Source organism: Parasteatoda tepidariorum, chromosome X2 (assembly GCF_043381705.1).
Source record: "Parasteatoda tepidariorum isolate YZ-2023 chromosome X2, CAS_Ptep_4.0, whole genome shotgun sequence".
Taxonomy (NCBI): domain Eukaryota; kingdom Metazoa; phylum Arthropoda; class Arachnida; order Araneae; family Theridiidae; genus Parasteatoda; species Parasteatoda tepidariorum.
The window spans coordinates 45994955-46012516 of record NC_092215.1 but is presented as its reverse complement, the minus strand read 5'-3'; the positions used below and the strand labels follow the sequence as shown (position 1 = coordinate 46012516).

Here is a 17562-nt window from a genome sequence, read left to right as displayed (position 1 = left end):
TAATGTCCATCTGACTGCAAGTAAGTGATCGCGGTCTCTTTCATCTTTCGTATTCCAGGTGTCTTTTTTTTCTTTCTAGAAAACAGCATGGGAGTAAAGCTAACCTCTGGACAAGAGGAATGGTCATTTTCTTAAAGATGAATAGGCTTTCATTGTTGGTGTAACAGATAAGACACCCTATTCAAAATTCTAGAAAGAATGTCTTTCCAGAAACAGCAAAAATGAAAAGGTCACAGGGGGAAGCAAATTCAATAGGATCTAACAACATATATTTCTTTTTATCTGTAACAAGGATTGCTCATTTGCTTCATTTTTAATTTAAAACATTTTTTTTTTTAAAGAAAAAGTATTTAAAGGATTAAAAAATCAAAATACTAGCCTAAAATTTCGGCGCATAAGTGAAAAATTTATTTTTAGAGCGACGCATAAACGAAGGATGTTTATCATTATTTTCCTATCTAATGTACTGGGACCTATAAAAATCGTCGTATAAATGAAAAAGGTGCATAAAAGAGGTGGTGCATAAGTGAGAGATCACTGTAATATAAAAATTACAATTTAAAAATATTGTAGCATCCCCACAATACAAATTTGTTTACCCTAGTAACAAAAAAGTCAAATTGAAAAATATAAAATTTAGGTATATTTCAAACTGAAACCACTTCCTTCCAATTTATTGTAGCTAACGCTATGTATCGTTAAAAAGTAAAAATTGAGATACTCCTTCAATAATTACATGAATGAACTAATTTTGAAAACATTGAATTAGTGAGGGTCCATTTTATTTTAAAGGTTCGTTTTATTTATTTATTTTTTAAATGGACTGTTTAAAAGAAACTGATTTTAACCGTGGGTGAAACTACATTGGTTTAAACCAACAACGCTGCTTAAATCAATTTTTAAAATATATGCCCTAATAAAATTCATTGTTTCTACGTTATTTTAAATTGGTTAGTAGGAATATTACAAATCTAAATTTAATTTCTCGTATATTTATTTTAAAAAAATTTCAGGTAATTTATAGAGACATGGATTATGATTGCTAATGCACATTTTAAAATTTCAGGTAATTTATAGAGACATGGATTATGATTGCTAATGCACATTTTAAAATTTCAGGTTATTTATAGAGACATGGATTATGATTGCTAATGCACATTTTAGGACTTAGCAGTCAAAGAAAACGTAAATTGTAACAGGTTACTACTAACAAAATTGTAGATTCATTTAAACCTTACGATCGAAAACAAAAAAATGCAAAAAATAATTAAACCTGTTATATACACTTGAGGCATGCGAAATAGAAGTTCAAAAATTTCATTTTTTGATGTTGTAAAGATCAGAAAACAAAATAGACACAGAATATAGGTTTGAGATGATGAGACTTTTTTTTTCCACCAGAAAAAAAAACTCCCAAAAACTATATATTAATTTCTAACTATTAAAAAAAAAAACATCGAATACAAATTACAACTCTTAAAAACTGTGAATATAAGACAAAAAGAAAAATATTCACAAACAGAATAATCAAAACATTCATTTTGCATTTAGAAAAACAGCAAACTACTTTTTTTTTTATCAATCTGTCATATTTCGTAGAAATCTTTTTTAGTTAATTACGTTGGATAATTTCAAGCAATAACGTATAATCTGTGCTGCACTTTCATTTACTTCACTATCTAATTTGACATAATAATTCCGCTTGACAGAATGTAGAAAAAAATCGAAACATTAGCAGCACCGTGACGAGCGATGTCAAAACCAGATTATCTTCTCACCAAGTTTGTTTCACTGAGTCCCCCCCCCCTTTCTTTTAATAGCTATTTAACTTCTTAAACCGAACATTCAGTTAATTTGTTCCCACAGAACGTTACTTTTCTCAAAAAAATAAATATATTCATAAAAATAGATATAAACTAGATGATTTATTACTTCTAATAATTCCCACGTTCCATCAGAACTCGCAGTTAAAATACCAAAAGTTTAATTTTGTAGAAATCAAAGATTTTTTTTTTTTTTTTAATCTTTAAATTTAACGTACTGTTATTGTATCAAATGATATTAAGGGAAATAATGATTTAATAGGAGATTTTCAGTAGCGAGTCTTTCAGTTGAAGAGTTTTTCAGCAAGTGCGATGCATTTTAAAATAAATATTAAAATTTAAAAGTATTTTTTTCTTAGTATTTTTAGTCTCCAAAAGAAAAAGGTCAAAGTATATAAACAAAAGCGATTTTTCTACCGTTTAAATCAACCTGTATTCAAGCAGGGTAAATTACAAAACTCGCAATGTGTAATTTTTTTTTTAAAACGGAAAATAATTTAGTTAATTTAGCCTTAAAATGGAATAGGGTCAAAAATGTAAAACAAAAGCAGAAACGATATACTACATACTTGAGAACAAGTTATTATATATTGCGCAACTAAAAGAGTTGCCAAGATTGTGTCGCTAAAAGACTTAGTCCAAAACCTACAAGATATTAAAAGCCTTACTTTCTCTGTTGATATCTTTTGTTATTAAACAGATAACAACAAATTCTTGATTCTGTCAAACAAAACGTGTTCTACAATAGCAACAAGAGGGTGTGTACAGTAAACCCTTGAGGGAAAAAAAATCAAGGCGTAGGCGATTTTTTATTTTATTTATTCGAAACGTTGGGGTGGGGCTATCCGTTTTTTCGCTTATCTTAGAAGTAGTGAATTTTTTAAAGCAATATTCATAATTTGTTTGAGCATTGATTCATTATTGCATTTGTCAGAAATCGCAAAATCTGATAAGTAATTTTAGTAATTTCTCACCAATAGTTGAATTTAATTTCTGTTTTCCCGTGCCCTTTCTACCTATGTTATTAAAATGCTAGCTCAGATTAAAATTTAAATAGAAAAAATGAAGTCAGAATCATTTTTGAAAAGGGAACTACACATGCAAAAAATAAAATAACTAATAAATTAGAACGTGAAAATACATGACAAACATTTTAACGATAAAATACTTATTGATCTTCGCAAAGAACAATATTTTTCAGACTTTTGAAAATTATTAATACTTTTAAAACTAAGAAAAATAAATATATATAAATAATTAAAAAACATAACTGTATGGGGTAGGCGAAAATTTTTTATAACTAACATTTTGATTTTATTCATTGTGCGTCCACGCTGAAAAAGAAATTTCATTGTAAAAACAAAACGACCATTTGCCTGATTTTGTAATTTTATCTGTACTTTTTTTTCACGTTGTTTTTAACTTCATTCATATGCTGCTAAGTTTTAACCCTTCGCTTGGAAACAAGATAACATAAATGCATATTAAAAGAAGTTTAAAAGCAACCTACATTCCACGTTTAAAAAAATTTATAAAACCTACGCGATATGAATTATGAAATAAAAGTATCTATATATTAAACATAAAGTGAATGAGAATGAACTTGAAGGCAAATTGAATAAACAGCTTTGGAAAAACGGTTGCTACACTTTTACATTTTAGTCACGGAAATGAAAGAAAATTCCAATTCGTTGCATAAAAGTTTACGTTTTATTTAGGGAAAAAATTATAGCCGCCGTTCTACGAAAAAAAAAAAAACTTCAAATTCTCCCTTTACTTTATTTTTGGAAATAGTAAAACTGAATTAGCTAGTTAGAATAACTTACCCTAAAAGTCAAGAGATAATTGAAGATTTATACTCAGTTACTAAAATCCGTTATTTTTCGGTTTCTTTTTCATATTATTAAAAAAAAAAATACCAAATCAAACAATAATGCATTGTTACATGCATGCGAAGTAACAAATTATATGTGAGATAACTTGTTTAGAAATCATTTTTCAACACGCAAAGAAACGAAAAAGGTTTTTCATGATATTATATTTTTTAAGGGGCCGTTCAAAAAGTACGTACACAAAAATGGAGAAATTTTAAACCCCTCCCCCCCCTTCGTACATTACCGTACATAAGGTCTTACTCCCCCCCCTTAGAGTACGTACATTTTATTAGTCTACCCCCCTTTTTCATAAAAATTAAAATAATTATGTTTTAAATAAAATTAAATATTTACTTAAGAAGTGTGTAGGATAAAGTCAAATTTAAATTTGGTGTATGTTTATAAAGTACGTACTTTGTATAATACCTCCCCCCCTCCCCATCGTACAAAACCGTACATAATAGCAAATCCCCTCCCCCCCCTTCGGGATGTACGTACTTTTTGAACGGCCCCTAACTCCGACCTGACCTGATGACGCACGGAGATACGTTTTGTTCAAAACTCTAAAAAAAAGATATGTATAAATATATATACAATGTTACAAAAGTGTCTATCAAATGAAAAAAAAAATGATTTTGTTTATAGTTATGAGACACCCGAAAGGAAAAGTGCGAAATCTGTCATTTTAATTGTCTTTTACTACTTAAATTAAAATTTTTAAGAGTAAATCATGAATTTCATAAGAGAAATATGAAAATAAATTTTGCTGAAGGAAACAAATTTTTGTTATTATTTTTGAACTGAGTGTGTCGATTTTAAATATAATCACGAAATTCAAAAGTTCCCGAGTTTAAAAGAATTCCATTCAACAGAATTTTGATGTCATTTTAAAAATTAAAAATAGCTTGTTTATCTTTAAAATCTAAAGTTAAGCAATATTGAGTCAGTTTTGCTAAAATTTACTTACAAATTGTTACGAAGAAAACACTTCAAAATTTTAAAATATGCGATTGCTTGAACAATGCTTTTTAATGCTTTAAAACTAATCATTCGTCGTTAAAAACAGTTTTAATATTTTCAATTTGATTGCTTAAAATTCATCCTAAAAAATTTTAATCCTTCGGTAAATAAAAAATATTTTATGTTGAAATGGTTTTATTACCATATGAAATGTTTTTTTTTTCAGCTTTGCTAAATTAAACCAATGATACTTTCTTTTATATTGAGCATATTGCGGAATGAAGATAATTAAAAAATAAATATCTGTACACAAATTTTTTAAATAAAATAAGAAATCTATATTTTTATAAAATATGATGACAGGAAACAGACATGGGAAAAAGTAAACAATAAAAAGGTTTAAAAACTAGTTCAAATTCGAATTTATTGAGAAATATAAGTTTTTTTTAAAAAAAAATTATCATTAAGCCGGTTTAGAGAAAACAAAATCCTCTAATACAATTATATCATAACAAAACAAGGAAAACATTTAAAAAATACTTATTGACCTTTGTAAATAAAATTATTTTTCAAACTTTTGAAAGGCATTAATACTTTTTTAAACTAAAAAATAAAAATATAATAATTATTACTAAAAAAATGCACGGCATAGGGGGAACTAAATCTTTCCAAGATTAAGTTATATTTAAATAAATGTTCTATAAGAAATGGCATTTAATGATAAACTGCAGTGAATATGTAGCGCTGCTATCTCAACTAATTATTGTTTCAATTGAATGAAAAATGGAGTTACCGTTCTTACATTATCTCTTAATTTGTAATGGGAGAAAGAGTCAGCTGACAGGATAATTCTTAATGATACTTTTATCCGAGAACAAAAAAATAACGATTTTTATTTCGATCTAAAAAGAGCGGTTAGAAGAAAAATAGTATCGATTTGCACTAAATTTAGCTACAAGAGGGTAAAGAGGAAACATAAGGAGAAAAATGCTTTCTCTAGAAAAAAAAATTCTTTTAAAAATTGCTTTCAAATGTTTGAATATAGGAAAATTCATCATTAATATTTATTTCACGTACCTGAGTGATTGCCCAATTTTGGTTTTCTTAATTTGTAGTGTCAGATTTGAACTATCTATATTATAATGCCTGTCCAGGCTCAGTCTTTTTTTTTTATTGGTACCAAATTGTGCTCATTATACTAAATTGTTACTCGCACCGATTTCGAAAAATCTTAGTAAATGCGATCAATTTTTAAAAATCTACTCCGAAATAATAAATGTCGTAAAGTAAGGCCATTTTGTTCAATTGAGTCCGAAAGGAGTCCAAACTATAAACTTAAGAATTTAAATCTCTTTTTTATTTAAGGGGCAATAGAAGAAAACTAGGCATTAATATTTTCTATAACAAATATTTAATTTGAACCAGGAGGATTATCCGATTTGGGTCTTTTTGTCAATTGAGGTCTCTTATATTTGTACCGTAATGATTTAGAACGATATTAGTTATTGTGATTAATTTGAAAAACGCTTAAAAAATAATACGAGTCTTTCCCGTGGTTAGATAAAACTCATAAAATGTGCACTGTATTCAAACAAAAAACTCATAGCATGAATAACTTTTAGCTTAATGATATGATTTTTACGTAATGATATGCAATTTTTAGGGTTAAGAGCCGACGTAAAATAATGTTAATCGCTTTAAGTAATCAGACACAAAAATGACTATTTTTTTAATGGACATATCAACACACCCTCTTGGATTAATCTTAGATGGACTCATAACAAAAATTTTGTAACGAAATTTTTTTTAAAAGAAAATAAGTTTAAAATATGTCAATTTTAATTTTTGAGCAAATTAATTCTCTGAAATTTCTATTTGCAAAGTGGTTAAAATTTACCTAAACATGTTCGTCCACTGAAACAAAATCTTAATGTTAATGTCCATACATTCTAATGCTGATTTTTTGCCCAAATTAACTCAAATGTCGCATTATATGTTCCTTCAAAAAGCTCAAAATTTGTAATTAAAATTTTCTACAATTTCGAGTTGACATTTTCTCCAAACTTCAAAAATATACTCTCAAAATATTTTGAAAAGAAAAAAAATGATCCAACTCATTTGACGCTATATTTGTGAGTATATTATTTTTGATAAAAAAAAACAAACTTTTTTTTTGCAATTAAATGTCAAATAAAGAAATTCCAGAAGTCATTCCCAAAGATAAAAATACGTCATTTCGCCATTGGCAAGTACGTGTCCTTCAATTAAACCACAAGCATGTTTACATTAGAAACAGCTGATTTTTAGAAACCATTATTACAGAAATAAATGAAATTCAAGTCAACTTGTTATTAACGAACAACTTTTTCTACCGTAATTTTGAAATAACAAGGCATGGAATGTTTGTTTGGTATGTCGACAGCTTTTAATTTTGTATATTTTTATAAACATATCTTAATGATTAACAAATACTTATCTGAAGTATGGTGATAACACTTTGTCAACAAATACTTTTGCATTCCATCAGAGAATAAAATCTTGATTAGATTCACTTTTACGTACACGAAGGTAAATATTGTTAAAGGCTGGCATTTACGTCTATTGCAAATAGAAACCTCCATATAAGCAAAACCAAGTAGATACATTTATTTCTGCGCTAAGTGATAGTAAACTAGGAATTTTTTTTTCTTCTTTTTTAACGGGAATTTTTAACGTTTAGTTTTTATAAACAAAGTTCATAATAACTTGAAAAACTTCTCGAATTATTATTTAACAGAAATTCAAACAACTGGTATTAAATTTATTTATTAAAGATAAACTGTATAACTAGATAAAGTTTTTTTTTTTTTAAATTTTTGTATTTTATACAATATTTCCTTCTGAAGAATTAAGATAAACAGTAGTCAAAATAAAATGATTCTATGTAAAAATCGGGAATACTAGATACAGCTGCAAATATGAGGCACATATTTTTCAGATATACTAGCTCTTTTGTTTAAAGAAGAAGAAAAAAGAAGCTGAGATAAATGTTGTATTTATAGAACTTCCGCGCTGTTCAATTAGTATAAATGGAGGATCTTTGTGAATTAAAACCTTTTTGACTGTCAATTTTACACAAAAATTATGCCAGTTCTCCGGCTATTATTTTGAAATTGCATATGAAGTTCAGTAAAACCTTCTAAATATTGATTTCATGCCCAAACAATGACGAGTTAACTAGACATTGCAATTCCAATGAGTAGTAACTCGTCATCGACCAACTATGTTTGGGCATAAAAAGACGAGTAACTCGTCATCGATTAAAAACGTTTGGGCATGAAAAGACGAGTAACTCGTCACCGGTTAGCAATGTGTTAGAACTTTTAAACTTTCAACTGCAAAGATAAAAAATCGAAATAGAGTTTCCTTAATCAGCGACATAAAATTAACACCAACTAAGAAAAAAAAGCACACGTTAAAGCAAAAACGCATGTCACCATTAATGGAAAACAATTTTCTGCGTAAACCAAAGTAGTTCAATTTTTAGTTGAATTTAATTTTTTCTTCTTTTTTAAATAAAAACTTGATTGTAATTATTAGAGTTCTTAACTTCAAAATAGTTCTTATTAAAATTCGATTTTTGAAAATAGAAATGATATCTGTTATTTAAGTTATATTTGAAAGAATAAAATATTTTCAAAATATTTTTTTACATGTAAGAATAAGGTTCAAATGATTTCGAATATTATATGAAAATGCGCATTTTTTAGCACTTAATATTAATTTCAATTACTGCTAGTAGTCATTAAAACTATTAATATAGTAACACTTCGTTAACAACTGTTAAAATGGGAAATTCAAATAAAATACTTCGTTATTGATTAATTTCAGAGGATTTATAACCCATTATTGGTTAGATTAGGATTATTTATAGCCAAATTTTCGCCACGAATCAAAAAAAAAAAAATTTATTTAGCCGCTGTAGTAAGTGTGAAAACTACTGTATCGAAATTAAAAAGTAATTTCTTATTTTAAATTGGAGACTATAAACTTATCAACAATAAATTCAATAAGCTATCATTTTCGCTTAACATTGAAATAATTGCTATTTTTAGATTTCAAGTAAGCTACTTCATTATTCTCTTATTTCATAAAATCAAACTTTCACTGCGAGGAGAAAAAAATATCTACTTTAGCCGCTTAAAGATAAATTTAAAAAAGTAAATCACTTAACATTGAAACAACACCACTTTCATTTAACATTAAAACGAGCGCTATTTTTAGAAGATATCTCTTAAAATCCCAGGCACAGCTCCCCTCATAAGCGGGACTTACTGAGCATGCGCAAATCGATACAACCCCTCATGTTCGGCCTAGAGAAGGTCGTTTGCAAGCAGCCATGACTTGAGGGAATAAATTTATAAATATTAGAAATATCATACAGCCGCAGAGTTCAATTCTAAACTCATTATTTAAAAAAACTAAATCGTAAAATAACTGTAGCTAATAACAGAATCTTTAAGATATAATTAAACGATCTGAAAATGGAAAGAGATTTAGAATATTTTACACATAATTACTCATCGTAGTTGTAAATGAAGATAATGTATCATAAATATGATAAATATTACTTACTAAACAAATCATTTTTACAAAATAGCTATTTTTAAGCGTAAAGCGCATAGACTGGGCTGAAAATGTGATTTACTATCAATGAAAGCTGTACAAATTGTGTAATTTTTATAAAGACATTCAAAATAAATTTCGAAAAATTAAATTAATATGAAAATGTATCAAACTTTTGCTCGTGTTTCAAATACTATAAAAACCTCTTTCGTAAAACCAATAATTCTTGATAACTCATAATTATTATTTTTGTTTTTGTATAACTCAATGTTGAAATGAGTATATGTCGTAGGCTAATTGTACAAACCAGCTTTGTAAGCAGCCGTCGTCATAAGTGTACAGTATTTTATAATCAGCGTGACATTCTCAAGGTTTATTGAAAAATATACCATTCTTTGTTCAATTAACCCGATTTATTTCAGGCAGTTTAATATTCCCAAAGAAAATAAAACTGATTGCAAATAATTTTATAAAAGGATTATTGCAATAACCCTAATCAAATTCTGTTTGAGAGATTCTTCGTACATTTCCTAATTAGCATAAATGCATATAGGCTGATTGTAATAAGCCTAAAAATATCAGGCAAATTGGAAAATAATTTAACCAAACAGCCTAAAACATTTCAAAATGTCGACGACTTTTGTAAAGAGATTTTTCAATAAGCTTACGATTTATTACACTTTGTGATAATTTATAGTCAGAATCTGTCAAGATTTGTCCGTTATTCTCGTAAGTTTAAATGAGGACGATTCTGCCATTCCTTAAGTGAAGATACGTTTTTGAATTGAGAAATATTTATGAAATGAAAATTTAAATGAATGGAAAATGAAAATTTAAAGAATTATTTAACCTACTTGGGACATTGCAATGAAATTAGATACTTCGTCTAATTGGAGATTTTGGCATTTAACTGTTCCTTAATATATATTATTTATAGGTAGGTACTTTAAAAGTTTCCAAAATCTCTACTCGATAATAGCACAACCACAGAAAGATCTTATTGCCCATTTGAGAATTGTGAAATTGAATTTAGCTCAAATTGTTTCTTAAATAATTTGAAAATGTGGTTTATTAAATTGCCTTAAGTCTCATTTATTTAACATCTTACATCCAACCTCTGTTAATTACGATAGAATTATAAAATATATCAAATTACATTATCATATTCCGATTATTTTGGTAATAATTATAAAAACAATGCACAAAAGTATTCATGCCACTTATAACAATTATGGGATTCAAATTACTTAGGAATCGGCAGGGCTGAAAAAACTTTCGGAATTCTGAAAAAGGATTTTTGAATATAAAAATATATTGAAGTAGGAACTAAAATAATACTTTTACAATACCTGAAACATTTATACATATTTGAGATTTAAAAAAATACATACTTTTAGAAATTTAATACTTCTTAAATATTTCAATTTTAAGAAATAGAACTCACATACAAATTTTTTCTTATCATTGACTTCTGTAGAAAAACTTCAGAATTCTAATGTGTAAGCATTGGGAAATTTTTGAGCACATATTTTCTATGTAAAATATGAGGTAAACAGTTTTCAAGTTTTACCAAAGTTGACATTTATTACAGTAGAATTATATGATTATTATATAGGTATTATATTATTACAAAAAAGTGTCTTGAAAGAGTACAAGAAAAATCACATGATTCTGGAAATACGTCATTCATAGAATCAATTTAAAAAATCGCAATTCAAAAATGTAAGTAAAAAATTAGAAAACGATCCCAAAAACCCGCCTTTTATAGAATCGCTTAAAAATCGTTTTCACACTGAATTCTAATTATCGTATGAAAACTTAAACCACGTGAAGATGTTTTTGGACTTTACTTTAAATTCGATTTTTAAGTAACCTCAAGATAAGATAAGACCTTAGATAGTAAGATAGTAACTTTAAATTCTATTTTCAAGATGCCGACGGACATAGAATTTTGAAAATCACTCAGGTTGCATCACTCAGGCTGCTTTCTACAAAATCAGATCTAGTGCAAAGAAATTTTATGGATAGTTCTTAAAATTTAAAAGTACAATGTTCCCGAATTATGAAAATAGCGCAAAATTTAATTTTTGAAATTAATCTTTTGCTAAAAGCTAGCGAATCATTTAATGGTGGTATGAGTGTCAAATTAATATGTAGAACACTACACCTCCAATAAATGTTATGGAACACAGAGCCGCTTCCTCACATGAAAAATTGCGAATTACAAAAGCGTGATTCTTAACAAGTACGATTAAAAATTAAAATAAACCAGAATGTATAACAAGTTAATATAAGAAAATTTTAGAAATATAAAACAGGAAAAGCGTTCCGAATGATAAAATTATCCATCGCAAATTTTGTTTTCAAACACATCAAAAATTTAAATGTGGCTTACCATAAGTTAGAAAATTACGTTATGTCACTAAAATTAAGTAAACATCAGACAAGTGAATCGATTAATAAGAAAATAAAACGATGTTTAAAAAAAAAACAATTTATCAAAAGTTCTAAGATTAAAATTTATATAAATTCAAATTCTTTCTAAATTTGAGAACATTCTACTCAATAATTTATTGTAAAATATTATACTCTAACTTCTTAGAGAATACACTAGAAAATGCTTGCATTAAGTATTTAATTTCGGTTAATCGGTAATATTTCATCTAAACTATTTGATACCTTGTCCCGCAAAAATTTCCAAATCGACCCAATGAAATAAATAAAAACGTATATTATATTTGGTATCATGGTATTAATACATACATTTTGTTTCAGTTGATATTAACATTCACAAACTGAGCCGTCTTTAGTTTTTCTAAACGCAAATGGACTAAGAATCATCTTGAATTGCCTTTTTATAGAGTTAAGTATTATAGAACAAGTAATTAATAAGTCTATTAAATATCTCCAAAATTGTCCCACTTACTTATTCTCAGGCCCAATCCGCATCAATATACCAAATAAGAGAACATTAACTCAGTTAATCATGAGCGTTGCAGGTGTTCAATTTTTTAGGGGGACAAAATTAAAACACAGTCATAAAAGTTCCCCAAATTTCCCTTATACCAAATTTTTTTTCTTCGAAATCTGCTAAACATCTGCGAAAAGATTAATATCTTTTTTGATTACACCTTTCATGAGTTTAAGAATCGATAATAATTAATGAAAATTGCATTTGTGAAGTGCCTAAATGATGAGATTTGTCTGAAATATGTCTTTAACCCTTTCGGCCCCACCGGGACATACATGTCCCACAGATATTTCCGAAAAACCTTATAAGCTAAATAAGCTTAAATTTTATATGAACGCATGTCTCACTGGTTTTCAGTGGCAATATTAATATTTTTGTTTAATAGTTTAGTTTAACTGGCAGAATTTTGTTATTTTTACTTTATTTGATTTCTTTAAAGTCGTAATTTATCTTTTTATTGGATTAAAACTGGTCTCTAGAGGGTTAAGAAATTTTGAATTATTGAGGAGGACATAAACCCCTCCCCACCACCAACTACACCCATGCTTAATCTTTCCAAGTCCCACAGGCTCAAAAATTGTCCCACTTACTTTTGACAATATAACCCACAGTAAAATTTTGATTGTTTTCATCTCTTAATCCAGTGTTTCCCAAAGTGTGGTACGCGTACCCCCAGGGGTACGGGAGCAGTTTAGTGGGGGTACGCGTTCTTATGCGAAATATCTTGCAACAAACGAAAAGTTCAAAATTTTTTATTTCAAAACAAAGCTAGCCATTTAAATTTACGATTACGTATTTTTCTATTGGCTATTTTTTGCAGAGTTAACAGTTAATAATTAGTGGTGTCAACAGCCAGTTGTGATTTTTAACTTTTGTGTAAATTTTTTATAGTAAAAAATACATTCATTTTTTTATTAGTGATACACAGCTTTACGAAAAATTTAGAAAGGGTACACAAAAGTCATAAGTTTGGGAAACATTGTCTCAATCAATCTTTTTTCTTAAATTTTAAAAGTATATTAAATTGTCCCCGTTGTTGATGATTTTAAATAAAAGTTCGTCCTGAATTTAATATTAAAGCGCAAGCACTTGCGTTTATATTTATTGACATTTGGCAGAGCAGCTTTTTGTTACAATTTAAACTATATTTCGATATATATATATTATTTCCATAACCATTTATACATTATCGGTAAAAAAAAAAAAATTATACATTATCGGTACATTTAATACAAAATATACCAAGTAAATTAAACAGCCTTCATTATTAGTTTCAAAAGAAAAATGCTATCACATACGAATGTATCAAGAACTTGCAACACTTTAGCCTAGTTAAAAAAAAAAAAGTTCAACATAAACAAAACAAGATCCCGCTATAGTAAAAGGTCAAAGCAAATAGATTTTTTTTCCCTTACCTGACCTCGTCTTTAACTCTTCCGGTATAAAATAGCCCTAAAACAATGATGATCTACTCGTCTAATCGGTATTCAATTGTGAATTAGTCACAATCCTCAAGAAGTTAGAAGATATAAGTCACACACCATTTAATAGTAAGGAAGTGCAATGTCTATTTTTATTTGCAAACAACAAGCTGTTACTGATTCTCAAAAAATAAAGAACACCGGCACTCTTACGTTTTCATCAGTCGATCTCTTTAAACCATATGGAAGACCGCTGTTACAGAGTTCTGCAGTGTTTTGACTAAGGGTTGCCAAAAGAGTAAATTTATGACGTGAATCGCTTTTGTCGCCAAACGATTCTTTCGCCAGGCTCTTTTCGGTTCTAAAATTCGAACGGCAAATTGTTTAATTGGGCTTCGTGGATTTATGTTTCTTTATTATTAAAAAAAAGAATTTCATCAAAAAATTTAAACATTTCTTTGTACAATTGTATCACAAAGAAAAACTTTTCAATTAAAGAAACTAAATTTAAACACTTTTTTGAATCATTTTTACAATTTGTCTGGACAATATTGTCTTGAGTAAGTTCCATTAAAAAATTACTCAGAATTCCATTCAGTTTTGCAAATCGTTTGATTTTAATGATAAATCATGTTTGTCTAATATATTTAAACAGTTAGCAAAATGTTTCTGTAAAGAATTGGTGGAAAAGTATATATCAAATCACATAAATGAGAATCTGTTGATCTTTTACGAAAGAATTAAACGAAAAATTCTTTTAAAATGGAGTTTTTTAAAATGGAGTTATCAGTCGAAAAAAATTTTATTGGCTTCTGTTTCCTTTATTTTGTTTTTTAATTATTTGATTTCAAAATTCATGTATGGTTAATATGTATGGTCAGATAACAAATTTTTGTTAGATCAATTTACAAATTCAGTTGTTCTTCTATTTCGAAAATTGCTCTAACTGGAAAAAATATTAAAATTTATATTAAGTAGTTCATATGTTTATTAAATTTACAAAATAAATAGGGGCGGGATGCCCGCCGTTTGATAAATTTCTTAAATTTAATTTTTTGTGATTGTCATCTAAAACCAAACGTTACGAAACTGATCTTATTGAAAAACATAATTAATTCAAATTGTTATAATTTAAATAATTTTTCACATTTTTTTTTCAAAACCGATATCAATATCAATTCAACGCTCATTAAATAAAAGCGTAATGAATTCATTTATAGGAAAAACATGTGAGAGGTTTAATTCTTTTTTACAAACAATACTTTTCTATATTTTTTTAACACAATAAAATTTGCAAGTTGGCATTATTTGATGTCTTATAATGTTCGTAATCTATTTACATTATTATTAACTTAAATTGCAAACCAGCTTTTTTTTCACGATTTTTAAAACTATAAAAACTGGATCAAACCTTCCAACTTGACCCACTATTAAAGACGTTTGATCAGCAAAAATTAAGATAGTTATTAAAACCTATACAGTTTGTCAAAAATCTTGATTTGGAATACCAAAATTTATGTACTTCCCTTAAAAGTTGTTTTGCAAAAATATTTCAATAATGCATAGAAATAGAAAGTTACTGACTTTTAGTATATTCATCTAAGGGTACAAGGAATTAAACTTTTATTTTAACCCGTTACCTGCTTTTGACGTAATATTACGGTATTTTACGCACCTCGTCTTTGACGCATTATTTTGTGGCCCAGTCTCCATCAACTAACTAATATTGTCTGCATATTACCAAAGAAAGATAGAAAAGCAAATAGCATTAAAACAGATATGGGCCCAAAGAATTTTTTTTTGCAATAATTTTGTCTGAATGTAAAATAAGGTACCTGACGAAAATTAACAAATCTGAGCTAAAATTGCTATATGACTCTAGTTTGATTCATTTAACCATACTGTTTGAACTCAATCCTCAAACTCATTATTTTGTTTTATTCTTGGCTTTCTTAGAGTAGTAATGTTTTCATTATTTTTTTTCTCTTGTTGTCAATTTTGCTCCTTATCTTTCTAAAACCTTGTTTCAGAACTAACTTGCCTGAAGAGTCCTGGTGGCTCAGGGGATAGAGCGTTCCAGCTATACTTGATCCAGGAGCTCCCTTGTCTTCCGGATTGGGTTCCAAATTACAAGGATACGGAGTTAAACATTAGTAATCATAAACCCGAAGTTGGGTAAGCCATTCTATGACTCTTATAAAATAAAATAAAACTTCCCTAATCAGCCGTTTTACGAAAATATATCAAAAATATATCAAAACCATGTAAAAAAAATGGCTTTTAATGCATTTATCTAAGAATAGAAGGAACTTTTTTTCTATATTTTAATGCAAAGGAGGAAAGTACTCTAAATTATGTCCCAAGTGATATTTCCTTACTGGCAAATCGCTGATAGACAGAAACAAATTCTGCTACAATCTGATTATCATCAGCATTTGAAAAAGTCGGGTATCTCCTACTACGTTTGGCAACAACAGAAACGAAAATGGCCCTTTTGTATGCTACTAAATCAGAAAAATTATATTTAGTATTACATTTACTTATTTGATTTAAGTTCAACGGGAACTTCAACTGAAAATAACAGTTTTAATACAAAAACAAATTTGTGCTCATCAAAAAAAAATTAGTTTGCTCTCAAAGTATACTTATTGTAAATAATAAGAATCATTAGAAAACAGTATTTTTTTTTCATAATTCGTATTTCATTTATAAGCATATATTTTAAGCTTAAATTTCGTGGTCTTAAAATAAGCAAAAATAATTTTCAATGATAATTATTTTTCTTTCAGTTTTTTGAAATTCTTTATTAGCGTTCGTAGTAAAAGGTTCACATTATTTTGATTATATCGCATTACCAAAAAATGTGACATTACTACAGTAATAGAACAGAATAGTGATAGTAACAGAATAGTAATAGAACTTGTTAATAACTTAATGTATGGAATTAATAATGGTAATAGAACTTAATATAATTAAAATGTCTATGTAAATATAATTAAAATGTCTATGTAAATATAATTAAAATGTCTTTTATAATACCTGCTCACCTCTAGATTATAATCCTTGTTATTAAACTTTATATTATAATAGCATTATTTATGAAAAAAATAGTTGTTAAGCCACTTTTCTCGAAATCAAACATGAAGAGCATACATTGTTTTTTTCAATTGCAAGGCAGTATATTGTTTTGAAGTATTGTTATTTGCATGTTTTTGTTGAAAAATTTAAAAAAATTGTTTAATTGGAATTTATCTAATTGAAATTAGAGAAATTAAAAGCCGAAAAACAAATAATTTATCCAAGAACATTTAAAATGCGAATTTCAGTAATCCGAGTCAAAAATAAATATTTCATCAACTATGTATTAAAACTAATTTAACCTGCATAGCTAAATTAAAAGTGAAATATTTTCTAATAAAAAGAATTATGCTACCTCTATTGTTGATGTCAAAAAATGATCAGCGAAAGTTATTTTCATCCAGCCTTTTATTCTTTACATTTTTCTTCTGCTTTCTAAGCTTTTCAAAATACGATAAAAACAATCAGATAAACAATCTCCCTCTTTTGAGACTTGAAAAAGAGCCATATAATGGAAGAACAATTTTTACGACGAGGTAAAGAGAGGCCTTTTTCATCTGATAGAAGATAAAATGATTGAAAGCAGATATTATTCTGGCGCCTTCTGTTTTGTGAAACTATAAATTTTCTAGTTGAATAATTTTTTAAATTTCGGAGTTGAGGTCATTAAATTAAAAAAAAACTTTACCAAAATTATATCAACTCATTAAACATTTCTAATTGTTTCCCGTCCTCTAAAAGCAGTTTCTAAGTTGCTTAAATTATTAATGCATATTTTTTTCAATTTTAGAAATATAATTAACTCGACGGCAAGAACCCATCATAGGTTA

The 17562-nt window shown here is 27.6% G+C and overlaps 1 protein-coding gene across 5 annotated transcripts in view; it reads right to left on the bottom strand.

Annotated features, from left to right (window-relative positions):
- The window catches only part of LOC107438138 (serine-rich adhesin for platelets), a 113272-nt gene extending 96056 nt beyond the window's left edge, over positions 1-17216 (bottom strand). The window contains exon 1 of one of the 5 annotated variants that reach the window (XM_071188228.1): positions 17088-17216. The gene's annotated coding sequence lies outside the window, so the exon portion shown is untranslated. Of the gene's footprint in view, positions 1-13648; positions 13953-17087 lie in introns of those variants that run through there. The other 4 variants (XM_016050338.4, XM_016050341.4, XM_071188229.1 and 1 more) reach the window with 4 other exon arrangements.
- Between the last annotated feature and the right edge of the window lie 346 nt (positions 17217-17562).